The sequence below is a fragment of the Bubalus kerabau genome, chromosome 18, assembly GCF_029407905.1.
Source record: "Bubalus kerabau isolate K-KA32 ecotype Philippines breed swamp buffalo chromosome 18, PCC_UOA_SB_1v2, whole genome shotgun sequence".
In the NCBI taxonomy this organism is placed as follows: Eukaryota; Metazoa; Chordata; class Mammalia; order Artiodactyla; family Bovidae; genus Bubalus; species Bubalus kerabau.
This window is the reverse complement of record NC_073641.1, coordinates 28,759,985-28,775,799: the sequence shown is the minus strand read 5'-3', so window position 1 is coordinate 28,775,799 and position 15,815 is coordinate 28,759,985.

Below are 15,815 nucleotides of genomic sequence, written 5' to 3'. Positions count from 1 at the left end.
TACTGGAGGCATTTCCCACCTGTACCTCCTCAATGATAACTTCATGTAAAATGGTCCACTATTAAAATAGATCCTGTGACTACTATAAAATATTTTATATTTTCTCCTGTTATCTCCTCAGTTGATAAAAGATTATTTCACTCCACTTGCCAGATTCAAGATTCAGAAAAAGCAAGTTAATAACTACAGTCACTTTTGAGCTTCCCTTGAGTGACTCAAGGGAAGATTGCTGGGAGAAATACCAGTAACCTCAGATATGAAAATGATACCACCCTTATGGCAGAAAGTGAAGGAGAAATAAAGAGCCTCTTGATGAAAGTGAAAGAAGAGAGTGAAAAAAACTGGCTTAAAACTCAGCATTCATAAAACTAAGATTATGGCATCCAGTCCCATCACTTCACAGCAAATAGATGGGGAAATAATGGAAATAGTGAGAGACTATATTTTTGGCCTCCAAAATCACTGAAGATGGAGACTGTAGCCATGAAATTAAAAGACGCTTGCTCCTTGGAAGAAAAACTATGACCAACCTAGATAGCAAATTAAAAAGCAGAGACATTGCTTTGCCAACAAAGGTCTGTCTAGTCAAAGCAATGGTTTTTCCAGTAGCCGTGTATGGATGTGAGAGTTGGACTATAAAGAAAGCTGAGAGCCGAAGAATTGATGCTTTTGAACTGTGGTGTTGGAGAAGACTCTCACGAGTCCCTTGGAATGCAAGCAGATCCAACCAGTCCATCCTAAAGGAAATCAGTCCTGAATATTCTTTGGAAGGACTGATGCTGAAGCTGAAACTCCAATACTTTGGCCACCTGATGCAAAGAACTGACTCATTGGTAAAGACCCTGATGCTGGGAAAGATTGAGGGTGGGAGGAGAAGGTGAGGACAGAGGATGAGATTGTTGGATGGCATCACAGACTTAATGGACCTGAGTTTGAGTAAGCTCTAGGAGTTGGTGATGGGCAGGGAAGCCTGGCATGCTGCAGTCCATGGGGTCACAAAGAGTGGGACCTGATCGAGTGAATGAACTGACTGACTGAATGACTGAGTCACTCAGGTACTCTAGGTCCTTTCCAACTCATCCATATTTGCTGCTTTCTTTGTTACTCAAACTTGGAGTGACATGTAAATATTTTGCTGACTTTTTAAAACTTGTTTAATATTTTTAAGTATTCTTGTATGGGTTTTCCTGGTGGTTCAGTGATAAAGAATCCACATATAATGCATGAACCACAGGAGATGTGTGTTCATTCCCTGGGTCAGGAACATCCCCTGGGTGAGAGCATGACAACCTACTCCAGGATTCTTGCCTGGAAAAATCCCATGGACAGAGAAGCCTGGGAGGCCATAGTCCATAACATTGCAAAGAGCCAGACACAACTGAAGTGACTTAGCACTCATGCAGATTTGGTATTTCTTTGTAATTTTTTTCCTAAGGAAAATGCAGATCAAGAATTTCCTTCTAAATATACACTCTGCTCCTTGTTCATCAATATCATAAGTCTAAGGGAAGGATAATGGTAACAAAAATAAAGAAACAAACAAAAAAACAGCAAATACTATGCAATGCTCATGATATTCCAGGCACTATAATAAACAATATTGATTACTGCCATTTTATAGATGAAGGAAATTGAGCAATTATTTTTCTAGTTTTCACAGCTAAAGAACACACATTTTTTTTCTCAGCGATACTGAACCACAATTTCATGCCCTAAACTACTTCTCCCTTCACTTTATCTTCTTTCCTCTGGGCAATTAGTTGTTTTATATTGTAACTAGCATCTCAGGCAACTCTGACCAATGGAAGCAATGTAGTGGGAAACTAGTCTCTTCCCAGTGAGAGGCAGGATTATGAGCTTCGGGAAGTGAGGTCTCTGGAAGAAAAACTACTAACATGAGTTGTATTAATAGTAGAGATGGACCAGAGATGGTGATGTCACTTCTTTTTAGATAAAATAAACATTCTATGATAGAAAATAAGCTTTGGAATCAAAGACTTGAGTATAAAACCTGGTTCCACAAGTAATGAGCATAATCACATTCAATGTCACACTATGACATGATGTCACATTGCCCAGCACCTGTCTGGCATACCACAGCTTTCAGATATTTGCTTAATCCTTTTTTTGAATGTAATGGAACTAGCATATAAATTTCATGAGTATAAATGCTTGCTTGTCTTCTTTATTAGTTTAATTTTAATATAATTGGCATATTGTATTTATCTAATGGAGACGAATTTGAGCAAACTCCAGGAGACAGTGAAAGACAGGAAAGCCTCGCATCCTGAAGTCCTTTGGGTCACAAAAAGTGGGACATAACTTAGTTAATGAACAATAAAAACGTAATATTTATTGAATGAACTAATTAGTTGATTTAAAAATTTTTAGAGACTTATCTTCCTTGTCTCTGACATAGAAATAATGTTTCCTATCACTGAGTGACTGAACATATTTCAAATTCCTAGTCTACTGTTTAGAATATACTCGATGTTGTGTTCCAATAAATATTAGCTCCCTACCCTGACCAAAACCCTCAATTAACTTAGGGACTTAGCATATGTATTAGAGTTTATTTCTACTCTAATTTAAAGCTTATGACCAGAGCATTCTCAAGTGTGGTCCTTTGGATGGGCTTGAAATACAAAAAAACAACTCAGCTAAGAATATCTGAATAGCACTGAATGGAACATATGAAAATCCTAATTAGTGAAAGTTATGCAGTGGATAACTACTGTGTATTCTAAATTATATTTATCCATTACAACTTTGTCATCAAATATTGGATATGGCCTATAGTTAGCGTCACTGTAAATTTGCATTTCAACTAGAGAAAAAGACACCTTCTTTTTGTCTTCACTGATTAACATTTTCAAGCTCTGTAATTTTCTTGCTGCTCACAGAAACAAAGCAAGCCAAGCTCAAACAGAAAGCCTATTCTCCAAGATATAAATATTTGCTATTCAGAAAATCTCAATGAGGGTTTAGTTATTTTAAACTAAAGGAAGAAAATTACTAGTAATGATTGGTTTCAGCTAACGAAATGCTTTTATGCAAATATGTGAACCCTAAATATGACCTGGAAACAAAAGACTGCTTAACAGTTACTATTAAGCAATACATTAGTAGATCAATTAAACAGAACTTCTTTCTAATGAGTACAGAGGTTGCCGTAGAAACCTGGAAAGGAAAAGCCCTTGAATGCTAATTTATTATTATAAGACTGTAAAATACTATAGATCTATTGGTGATTGGAAGTAACTGAGGTTGAAATAAGTCACTCTCAAAGAACTAACTTCTTTTAATTTATAAGGTGGCTTTGCAAAGATTATCTGTTAGATTATAATCACCTCAGACTTATAGTATTTAGACATGCCATTCAAATATGCCACCTCCCTGGTTGCTCCTATAATCCAGACCTGTGTCTATCGAGACCTGTTAGAGCTCATTCTATATGCCTAAACCTGAATTTGCTCCAAGAGGAGAAACATACAGAAAATATAATATCGATACAATCTTGATTTCTTTCTGTGACATTCCAGTGAGGTAACTCTCTAACATCTCTTATATTTGCATATGAAAATCACAAAATTGGGCTTTACCAAGTGTTGCAGATTTGCAGGTTAGGGAGTAGGGGAGGACTGACATGACTGGGTGGAGAAAGAAGTCAAACTGCAATTCAGACCTAATGAGAAACTTGGTCAATCCCACAAGAGACCTGGAAATAAAACGGCCCTTCAGAATTAGACTGCAGTGGGCCAAGCAAACAGAAACTTTATTCCACCTGTTTATGAGTTATTGAATGCAGGTTGTCCCAGCAAAGGATGTGACCTTAGGCAAAACAGGTCTCTGCCACTGACACGGAATCTGATGGCTGAGCTCTCCTTTGACTGCACTCACAGCACAATGAAGGGGAACTAGACAACAGTGCCCCATGGACTCATGAAAGGCTTAAATCCAATGTTTAAAAACAGAGATTAGACTGAATCCATACCTCCTTTCTTTGTACATAATGAAGAACATGTTTAATGAGATCTTTGTGCAGTTGGGTCTTAAATTATTAAAACACTATTGTTGTTCAGTTGCTAAGTCCTATCTGACCCTTTGAAACTCCATGAACTATAGCCTGCCAGGCTCCTCTGGCCCCCACAATCTCCCAGAGTTTGCTCAAATCCATGTCCATTGAGTCGGTGCTGTTATCTAACCAGCATCCTCTGCTGCCTCCTTTTTCTTTTGCCTTCAGTCTTTTCCAGCATGAGTTGGCTCTTAGCATCAGGTGGCCAAAATATTGGAGCTTCGCATTAATTCTTCCAGTGAACATTTAGGGTTTATTTCCTTTAGGATTGACTGATTTGATCTCTAAGAACTAGTAAAAATATCAGTTGGGCTGACTATAGAAGGATGGTAATGGTGGTGGTTTAGTTGCTAAGTCGTGTCCAACCCTTGCAATCCCATGGACTGTAGCCTGACAGGCTCCTCTGTCCATGGGATTCTTCAGGCAAGAATACTGGAGTGGGTTGCCATTTCCTTCTCTGTAGAGAAGGATATCATGTACAAATTTCACATTGGTGAAAAGGAATGAATGAAAAAAATCTCACATGTCCATTGTTTCATAATGTGGGAAATCTACTTAATAGGGAAATGATAGAAGAGCTGTTCCTCTCAAAAAACAATCACATCTGTTTAAGAAGAGGCAAAGAGATCACTACAGCTTTAAAAAGTACTTAAAATACATTCATTTGGAAAACACATAAGTGAAATTATGTAATATTTTATAATAATAGTATGATAGTGAAGCTTTTTAAAAATACTTAATCCTGAACAAATGTATTAATGTATATGAGAAACCATAAAATTAGGGAGATAAGATATTGCCACCAAGAAAACTGAATCCCTAATATTGTATGAGCCTGAATGAAGGTTAAGGAGCCTAGAGAGAATGGCAAAAACACTTACCAGAGGAATTATATAGAAAGATAAAAGCAGTTATTGACTCAGAGTTCATAAGAGCTCCATGCTCACTAGGTTGGCCTCTATTGAAAATGGTCAAAGAATTTTTGCATGACATTCAACTGTAGAGAAGAGTAGGCTACAGTCTGATGAATCATGGCTTAAAGATGACAGGAATAAGAATACTGGATTAGTAAGTGCTTATGAATATCTTATAATTTCAAAATTGTACATATTGTTATTAAAAATTTATTAGTAATTTTATTTTAAAAATTAATGACAGTTTTACCATTAAAATTCGCATGCTTCCAAGTGATAAAAAGTCATGCAGTCTAGGATTTGTTGTGAAGTCTAGGATTTGTTGTGATCCTAGGCAACAAATAAAGATACTTAATCTCACTTAGAATGGGATGAGTTGAAGCAATCTTAAAATTGAGAGTATCTTTGCTGTCAAAGCATTTCACCGTTAAGAGTGTGAGAACGGTATTCTCCTGATATTTTAAAATCAATCATATAATAATTCCCTGATAGCTCAGACAGTAAAGAATCTGCCTGCAATGCAGGAGACCAGTGTTCAATCCCTGGGTCAGGAAGATCCCCTGGAGAAGGGAATGGCAACCTACTCTAGTATTCTTGCCTAGAGAATTCCATGGACAGAGGAGCCTGGTGGGCTACAGTCCATGGGGTCACAAAGAGTTGAACACGACTGAGCCACTAACACTTCCTTTCACTTTCATATAATAGTATCAACACTGATTGTAACTATATGCTGAATCTTACAGTTTGGACAGATACTCTAGTAGACTAATTGACAGATTATTATAAGCAATGTGAATTATTTAGTCCAAGATACATCAAAGATCCAATGAGGCAGCTATGAAATCTCCAAAGTAATAATGACTGCATATACTTGCCTTCTGGAGAAGACTAGAAGCAGGCATTAGTCTAAATTTTAATGATGTAAGTAAATATATTAACTATTTGAAGAAAACTGAATTATTTGTAAAGCATACTATGTAAATTCTAATATTTTCCATGTGTAAGTTTTATAAAACAAGTGGAACACTTTTACTCTAAATCATGCATTTTCCCCCAATTTGAATAGATGTTACCAAGTAATGAGGTAGCTCTTTACATGTTTAATATGTATAAATGATCTGCCTTACTTATAGACTCCTCATCATCTTTTTTCTGTGTAATTGTGAGAATAACTCCACTACCATTTTCAATATTAGTGTCATATTAGTAAATCTGTATCAATAGATTATTTGGCATTTCTCTGATGACAATGGAATGTAGCTTAGTTTAGTAATGAACCTTAGTTCACAAAATGCTATGCTAGGTCTAGCAGTGATTGTTGTTCAGTTGCTAAGTCAAGCCCGACTCTTTTTGACCCCATGGACTGCTGCATGCCAGGCCTCCCTGTCCCTCACCATCCCCCAGAGTTCACCCAAGTTCATATCTATTGAATTGGTGACGCCATCCAATCCTCTGCCATCTCATCCTGTGCTGCCCTCTTCTCCTTTTGCCTTCAATTTTTCCCAGCATCAAGGTCTTTCCCTGTGGGCTGGCTGTTTACATAAGGTGGCTAAAGTATTGGAGCTTCAGCATCTGTCCTTTCAATGAATATTTAGGGTTCATTTGCTTTAGGATTGACTGGTTTGATCCCCTAGGTGCCCAGGGACTCTCAAGAGTCTTTTCCAGCATCACAGTTTGAAAGCAAGTGGTATGGATATACATTCATTAAACACTTTCCTTTTAAAGTTGAGATTTTGCTTGTGGTTCAAAGTTATAACTAATGTTAAACACAACATATGTATTTTTAACTATATGAACTTTATGAAACTTCTCTGTGTTTGATAATGGTCTTCATTACAGTGATACCATGCATTTAAGATCCTGAATGAGAGGCACTAGAACCATCTGTGTTTTATTTTATGGGTTTTCCAGGTGGCTCAGTAGGTAAAGATTCTGACTGCAATCTGGGAGACCTGGGTTCAATCCCTGTGTTGGGAAGATCCTCTGGAGAATAGAATGGCTACCCACTCTCATATTCTTGCCTGGAGAATTCCATGGACAGAGGAGCCTGGTAGGCTATAATCCAAGATATTATTTTATGAGTTGATGATTAATACTTTTCTGTATATAAAACCATATACATTAAAAAACATAAAATTTTCTAAAAGAGTGGAAATTAAATGTGATCCCCAAAACTAAAGATAAAATGTGAGGTAATGGATGTGTTAGCTCAATGAGGGAAATCAGTATATATGTATAGCAAATCATCACACTATGCACTTTAAATCTGAGGATTTAATTTGTCAATTATTCCTCAAAACAACTGGGAAGGAAAAAGAATGGCTAGTATAAAAATAAGTAAAATATATAAATCAAAATATCAAAAGAACAAATAAAATTACACTGATAATTGTAATTCTGTTTATTCATATCCTAAAAAATATTTAAAGTACTAATATTTTCTGTATATAAAAATGTCATAAAACCATTCTGAACTTGGTATTGCCCTGAGTTGAAATAATAACATTAAAGCTCATGAGAGCTCAAGGGAAACAACTTTCAGACAGGCTTCTATAAAAAAGGAAAATACTAGTTCTAGAAATGATCATTTGGAAGAGGGGGAATAATTTTCTAGTAAGAAATGAGTAAGTTCTAAGTTAAAAGGATCAAAAATAGATGATGATTCTGTGGACAGAGTGTCATTAAAGTGAACTGTGTTAGAATAATAGCTATAAGACGAAAGATAACTCATGTGACATTTGATTCAGTTTGAAAAGTTCAAAGACTCTCAATCATTATAGCTAAAGATTGATTTATTCTTGTCCCTCAGCACTAAAGATAATTTTAGATGGAAAAATATCTTCATTTTAAGAAAAATGTTAGGAGTATTACCAAAGCCCCAAATGGATTGAAGTTAATAAGACTTTTAAGAGCATGCATCAAAAAAAGAAAAAAGTCTCCTTCATCTCTCTCTCTTTTTCTGTCTCTCTGGTGTTATTTTTTCTTAAAACTTTATACAATCAGCCAAAAATAATACTACTTTGAGGGAAAATTTAACATTAAACAATTGTTTTGGGGAAACAGTCATTTTGCCCATGGATCTTATGTCTATCAACTCTTATAACTGCCAGTTAAATTCCGTGTTAGGAAAATATTTTTTAAATAATGTCTTAGGTATTCTCCCTCCTCATTTCCCATTCAGTTTATTCATTTAGAGCAAAAGCCCGTGTTTAGTAGGACTCTGCATTTAATATGGCATCTTCAGTGGTTGAAGGAGGTTACTATGCAGAATCTGAAATAGTGCTACAGCCCTTCATTGCTTTAGGGTGTAAGGGGTGGAATTCCAAGTTTCTTACATGTCGCAGAGTGATGAGGAAGTTACAGGATATTTCCACCAAGTCCATCGGGGAAAAGTCCATGGAGATGGGTGAGGCATTATTTCTTAGTTGAATCAAATGGCAATTGCACTGGGCCTAACAACCTAAAGGATAGCCAGAAAAGCCAAGGCAAGAAACAAGAAGGCAAGTGGAACAAATGGGACTCAGTCATACTCTGATATCACACCAGATGGTAACTTAGCTAAGGACTTAAGATAGTGGATGAAGTGGAGACTAAAGAACAAAAGCACAAAAGGAGCAGCTCATTTTCTTCACCATGAGGAATGTAAGTTACATGCAGATTTGAATGTCCTCAAAGGAAAAGAACAGGGAAGTCAAGAATAAATCCTGAAGAAGCCCAGTTAACTCTGAGTGAACTACAAAAAAAAAATATCATTTTGAGTTAGAAAGTGCCAAATCAGTCTTCAAATATCAGATTTTGGTTGCATGTTATATATCTGCATGTTCCTAATGTCAATGTCAATTACAGAGGCTGCCACAAGATCAGGGTAAGATGATATATGGAAAATAAAAAAGATTTCCATATTTTCCCCTATGACAGAAAGGATTACAAACTCATAATACCCACCTATGGGTATTATAGTATTGAATAAAAATACACGTATAAGTTTGTGCTTCATTCAACCTAGGTACTACCGATTTTTTTCAAAACAAGTGCTACCTCAAAATAACATATAATAGAAAAAGTCTAACATCAGAATGTTTCAAAATCAAAGGTAAGGTTCTAGCCTTCTTAAGTCCAATATACTAGCTACATTTGGCTATTGAGCACAATAGATGTGACTAATACAAATAGAGATATGCTGTAAGTGTGAAAAATCTCACTGTACAACAAAGACTTATTATAAACAAAAAGATTTTAAAATATCTCGATAATGATAGTTTAGTAATGATTACATAATGAAATGGTAATATTTTAAATATATTTTACTTAAATAAATTACGTGGTAGAGTCATTCAGTTATGTCTGACTCTTGAAGCCCATGGACTGTAGCCCAAGATACTCCTCTGTCCATGGGATTTCCCAGGCAAGAATACTGGTGTAAGTTTCCATTTCCTTCTCCAAAAATAAATTATATTTTTTTATCACATAAGTTGTGAGTACACAGCACTGTGGTTCAACATCTGTAAGCACTACCAAGTGGTTACAACTATACGTCTAGTCACAATCCATCACCATACAGATGACCCTCTTCCCCTGTGGCAACCACTAATCTGCGCTTCCCTGGTGACTCAGAGGTTAAAGCGTCTGCCTGCAGTGAGGGAGACCTGGGTTCGATCCCTGGGTTGGGAAGATCCCCTGGAGAAGGAAATGGCAACCCACTCCAGTACTGTTGCCTGGAGAATTCCATGGATGGAGGAGCCTGGTGGGCTACAGTCCACGGGGTTGCAAAGAGTCGGACACAACTGAGCGACTTCACTCACTCTCAATCTGATCTCTGTATCTAGGAGTTTGTTTTCTTCTATTTTTGTTTGTTTTTTAGATTCCAAATATGAGTGAAAAAATACAGTATTTGTCTTTCTATTTCTGACTTATATTTCACTTAATACCCTCAAGATCCATTCATGTTGTAACAAAGTGCAGAATTTCATTCTTTCTTATGGCTGAGGAGTATCCCTGTGTGTGTGTGTGTGTGTAGCACATCATATTCCCTTTATCTATTCATCCATCAGTGGACACTTACGCGGTTTATGTATCTTGACTATCGTAAAGAGTGTTGCAATGAACATAGGGGTGCATTATCCTTTTCAAATGTTCTTCAAGTGTTTCTCAAATAAATAAGCACAAGTGAAATAGCTGGGTCACACAGTACTACTATTATTAGTATTTTGAGGTACTTGCATATTGTTTTCCATAGTGGCAGCACCAATTTACAGACCCACCAAAGTGTACAAGATTTATCTTTTCTCCACATGCTCCCTAGTGTTTGTTATTTCTTGTCTTCTTGATAACAACCATTCAAATAGGTAAGAGGTATTGTGGTTTTGATTTGCATTTCCCTGGTAATTGGTAATGTTGATTCCTGTTGGCCATTTGTATGTCTTCTATGGTAAAATGTCTATTAAGAAACTCTGCCCTTTTTTAATCAGGTTGCTTGTTTTCCATTGTTGAATTTTATGAGTTTTTAAATATATTTCAGATCTTAACCCTTTATCAGTTATATGACTTTCAAATATTTTCTCCCATTCAGGAGGTTGCCTTTTTGTTTTGTTGATGGCTTTCTTCATGATACAGAAGTTTTTCTTTCTGTCTTTTTTTGCTGTAGTCCATTTGTTTGTTTCTGCTCTTGTTTCCCTTGCCTTTGGCGTCAGATCCACAAAAACGTTACTAACACAGATCTCAAAAGGGCATTCTGCCTATGTTTATTCCTCAGAGTTTTATAGTTTCAGATCTTAAATTCAAGTGTTTAATCTATCTCAAATTAATTTTGTGTATAAGGTAAAAGATTGATCCAGTTTCCTTCTTTTGTGTATGGCTGTCCAGTCCTCTTGGCACCACGTATTAAAGAGACTGTACTTTTTCCACTGTAAGTTCTCTGCTCCTTTGTCATACATTAACTTCCCATATACATGTGTATATCTCTGGGCTCTCGATTATCTTCCATTCATTTGTGTCTGTTTTTATGCTAGTATCATCATGACTCCAGCTCTGCTCTTTTTTCTCGATTGTTTTGGCTATCTGGGGTCTTTTATGGTTCCATATAAATTTTATACTTCTTTGTTCCAGTTGTATAGAATATGTCCTTGGCATTTTGATAAGGATTGCATGGAATTTGTAGATTGATTTGGGTAGTATGACCAGTTTAACAATATTAACTTTTCCAATCCACAAACATGGAAATTGAAGCATAATGTGTTAAAAAAAAAAAAAACCCTGTGGAGAGGGGACTAGTTAGCTTAGATAGGATCCACAGCAGAGGATGGTATTTTAGTTGAGCCCTGAAATTCAAGAAGGTGGATATAAAGATTCTTGAAACATAAAAGAAGAAACGAGTTGCCAGTCCAGGTTCGATGCACGATACTGGATGCTTGGGGCTAGTGCACTGGGACGACCCAGAGGGATGGTATGGGGAGGGAGGAGGGAGGAGGGTTCAGGGTGGGGAACACATGTATACCTGTGGTGGATTCATTTTGATATTTGGCAAAACTAATACAATTATGTAAAGTTTAAAAATAAAATAAAATTAAAAAAAAAAAAAAAAAAAAGAAACCTAATCTGGGCCCTTGCACTACAATCTAGTCACGGCCAGAATGGCTAGATCATAGTGCAAGGGCCCAGAATTACATGCGAAAAATCAAGGAAGTCATGCTCTAGCTTATTAGGGCCCTGTAGATTATTTTAAGATGTTTAAATTTTGCTCAGAGTAAAATATAAAGCTGTAATTTACATTTCAAGTTGTTGTTGTTTTTTTTCCCCACCTACCCCTTTTGCCATCTTTTGTCAGGAAAAAAAGCCTTAATATTCTTTTTGAGAAAATTTAATTGAACATAGTATGGGTAAACCTAAGTTCCCTAATGTCTCCTGGCAATCATAAAATTTCCCTCAAAATTTGATAATTGACTCTGTGGGAGAGGGAGAGGGTGGGATGATTTGGGACAATGGCATTGAAACATGTATAATATCATATATGAAATGAGTCGCCAGTCCAGGTTCGATGCACGATACTGGATGCTTGGGGCTGGTGCACTGGGAGGACCCAGAGGGATGGTACCGGGAGGGAGGAGGGAGGAGAGTTCCGGATGGGGAACACGTGTATACCTGTGGCGGATTCATGTTGATATATGGCAAAACCAATACAATATTGTAAAGTTAAAAAATAAAATAAAATTTTAAAAAATTTATAATTGAGCCCAATAATTCAAGGAAAATAATTGGTTTGCTTTAATGCACTCTTTAAGGACCTTCTGAAGAGAATGTCTATTTCTACTGTTCGCAGTCCAAAAGCTGACATAATCCTTGTCTCTTGAAAGCTTTAATTTAATTTTGTTTTGTTTTTTTACCTTCCCCTCACCCACTCCAGCTACTCACCTTTACCAACTGACCTGTTTTTTTCTTAATATACTCATCCAGATGCTATCATCTAATTTTCTGGCTGAACACGACTCAGTTTTTCTCTCTCCCTATTCCATTCGGCATTCTACATTTTGACTTAGATATCTACTAAATATCTCAAACTAAACATGCCCAAACCAAATCCCTGATTCCTGTTCCTGGCAAGTCTAATCCTTTAGCAGTCTCTGCTGATTCCTTAAAGAAAGTATCAGACTTCTAGAGGCTCTGGCTGAATATTTTTGAGTCTTACTTGACTCCTCTCTTTCTTTCACTTCCAGTAACAAAACTACCAACAAATCTTTTGGCTCTAGCTTCAGAGTATGTACAGATTCCAATCACTCCTTAATACTACCATGACCTCCACTCTAGTCCAAGACACCATAATCTCTTTACAGGAGCTTTGCAGTGAAAGAGTCCCTCCTTCTGATATTTTCCCTTACCCAAGTATGCTCTCAACATGGAGAAAAATTAGTAACATCCATCAAAATTCAAAATGTATGTGTCTAGCGACCTCACTGCTATGAATTAAAGTATTTACTCACAGAATTTCACTGACTTATAGGCAGAAGAAAGTTTATTACATTATAACCTTTAATAGCAAACTATAAATAATTTGGAACTGTTTCAGTTAAGCATGATACATCCATAAAAAATCATGTTGCAGTTTTATTTAACTGATAGGGGTAACTCTATGTATGTGAATAAGCAAACAAGAAAAATCAGAAAAACATGCAGCTATGGCAAAGTGCAGGAAAATATGGAACCTAAATTTCCCTCTGCATAATTATTTTAAAAGGAGCATATAAGTGGCTACATACATGTAACTACATACATTTTTTGATTTGAAATTACATGAAATTGATGTCTGGAGTGTTTGGACCAATGGGAGACTTTTCATATTTCACCTCATTAAAATACTTAATTATTATAATCTTCACTATTCACTTTATATATCTTTTAAATTTATCCTGAAAAAAATTCAGACATACTCAAAGTAGAATAATTAATGGAACTATTTCAAACCATCACCAAAGTTAAATATCATCAAAGATTTGTCAGTATTGCTGCATCTGAATCTCTCTGGCCATACCTGCCACTTTTAAAAAATTTTCTTCCAACAGATATTATTGTGGCAAGATGGTAATGGAACATATTTTAATTTTCTTTCTTTTCTTTTAATATTTTTAAAGATATAATTGAATATACAGAAGTATATTATCACTGACATGAATGATCAGTTGTAAGGGGACAGTAATGAAAGTAGAGGCTCAGGAGGGAAAATTGCACAGTGGTCTTTATGAAAGATGAGAGGTCACTTTGTCGAGCTGTTTCTTTCTAATCTCATTAATAATCTTTTTGATTCCTTCATTCTTTCAACAAATCCCATTCTTAACTCATCAGTAATTATGAAAAAAACCCTAAAGACACTCAAATATTTTTATTTGTGATATTTCATATTTCTATAGAAAGCATAGTGATTAAGAAAGTCACAGAAGTAGGAATTTCCAATGGAAAAATAATGCTTTATCAAACTCCTTATTTTACTTTAAAGAAAAAAAGAAGACATCCTTATGTGAGGATAAATTTTCTCATGTCTAAATCAAAAGATTATTGTTTTTCAAAGAAGCAGAAAGTATAAAACAAAACAGCAAAACAGAAAGACTGAGTTACCTGTATTGTGATTGCCACCTTAATTTGAATACTGTACATTGAACTGTTCAGAGAACTTCACAAGCTTTTCCTCCCATCAGAGGATATAGGTTAAATTAGATATAAATATGGGAGAAGGAAATGGCAACCCATTCCAGTATTCTTGCCTGGAGAAGCCCGTGGACAGAGGAGCCTGGAGGGCTGATGTCCATAGGGTTGCAGAGAGTCGGACGCAACTGAAGCAACTTAGCATGCATGCATGCATTGGAGAAGGAAATGGCAACCCACTCCAGTATTCTTGCCTGGGAATCCCAGGGACAGAGGAGCCTGGCGGGCTGTCGTCTATAGGGTCCCACAGAGTCGAACACGACTGAAGCAACTTAGCAGCAGCTGCAGACATAAATATATAAATAAAATTAAAGATACAGATACTGATATAGATATTGTGTCAATTTTCTAGGGCTACCATGACAAAGCAGCTAAATTCTAAGACCTGTGTAGATAATGACTATGGATATTCATAATATTGCTAGTACTCATCCCTGTGATGACACACAGGAGACCCTTATTAAACACTGGCTGAATAAATGAATAAACAGCTGGCCTATTAATGAGAGAAACTTACCAATAGTATAGTCCTTTTTCTGTAATATCTACATTATATGTGGCCTATTTACTAACTTAATTTAGCTATTTAAGATAAATATTTAGCAGCTGCTCTACATCTAAACTAATATCGGGTAGTCTTGTGAAGTTTCAGCCATTCTACTTACTATTGGAGTATATAAATTGTACTTCTCAATCCCAAATTTGTCTTTTTGATTGCAAAATAGAAATATAACTAAAATATACATGAAAGGAAATTGCTGATTCTAAAAGTTGCATGATTTTAAAAATTCCTGATTTGTGAAAATGATAACAAAGCAATTCTTTGAAGTAAACATTACAAATAAACCAGCAATCCAAAATATTTAAATTATATTAAAAATACACCTTAGACAATTGTATATACAGTTATTGCTAAATAAAATTTGTAGCTAACTGAGTCATTTCACACACCAGTAAAGTGATGCTTAAAATTCTCCAAGCCAGGCCTCAGCAATATGTGAACCGTGAACTTCCAGATATTCAAGCTGGTTTTAGAAAAAGCAGAAGAACCAGAGATCAAATTGCCAACATCTGCTGGATCATCAAAAAAGCAAAAGAGTTCCAGAAAAACATCTATTTCTGCTTTATTGACTATGCCAAAGCCTTTGACTATGTTGATCACAATAAACTGTGGAAAATTCTGAAAGAGATGGGAATACCAGACCACCTGACCTGCCTCTTGAGAAATCTGTATGCAGGTCAGGAAGCAACAGTTAGAACTGGACATGGAACAACAGACTGGTTCCAAATAGGAAAAGGAGTACGTCAAGGCTGTATACTGTCACCCTGCTTATTTAACTTATATGCAGAGTACATCATGAGAAACTCTGGGCTGGAGGAAGCACAAGCTGGAATCAAGATTGCTGAGAGAAATATCAATAACCTCAGATATGCAGATGATACCACCCTTATGGCAGAAAGTGAAGAAGAACTAAAGGGCCCCTTGATGAAAGTGAAAAAGGAGAGTGAAAAAGTTGGCTTAAAGCTCAACATTCAGAAAACTAAGACTATGGCATCCAGTCCCATCACTTCTTGGCAAATAGATGGGGAAACAGTGGAAACAGTGGCTGACTTTATTTTTCTGGGCTCCAAAATCA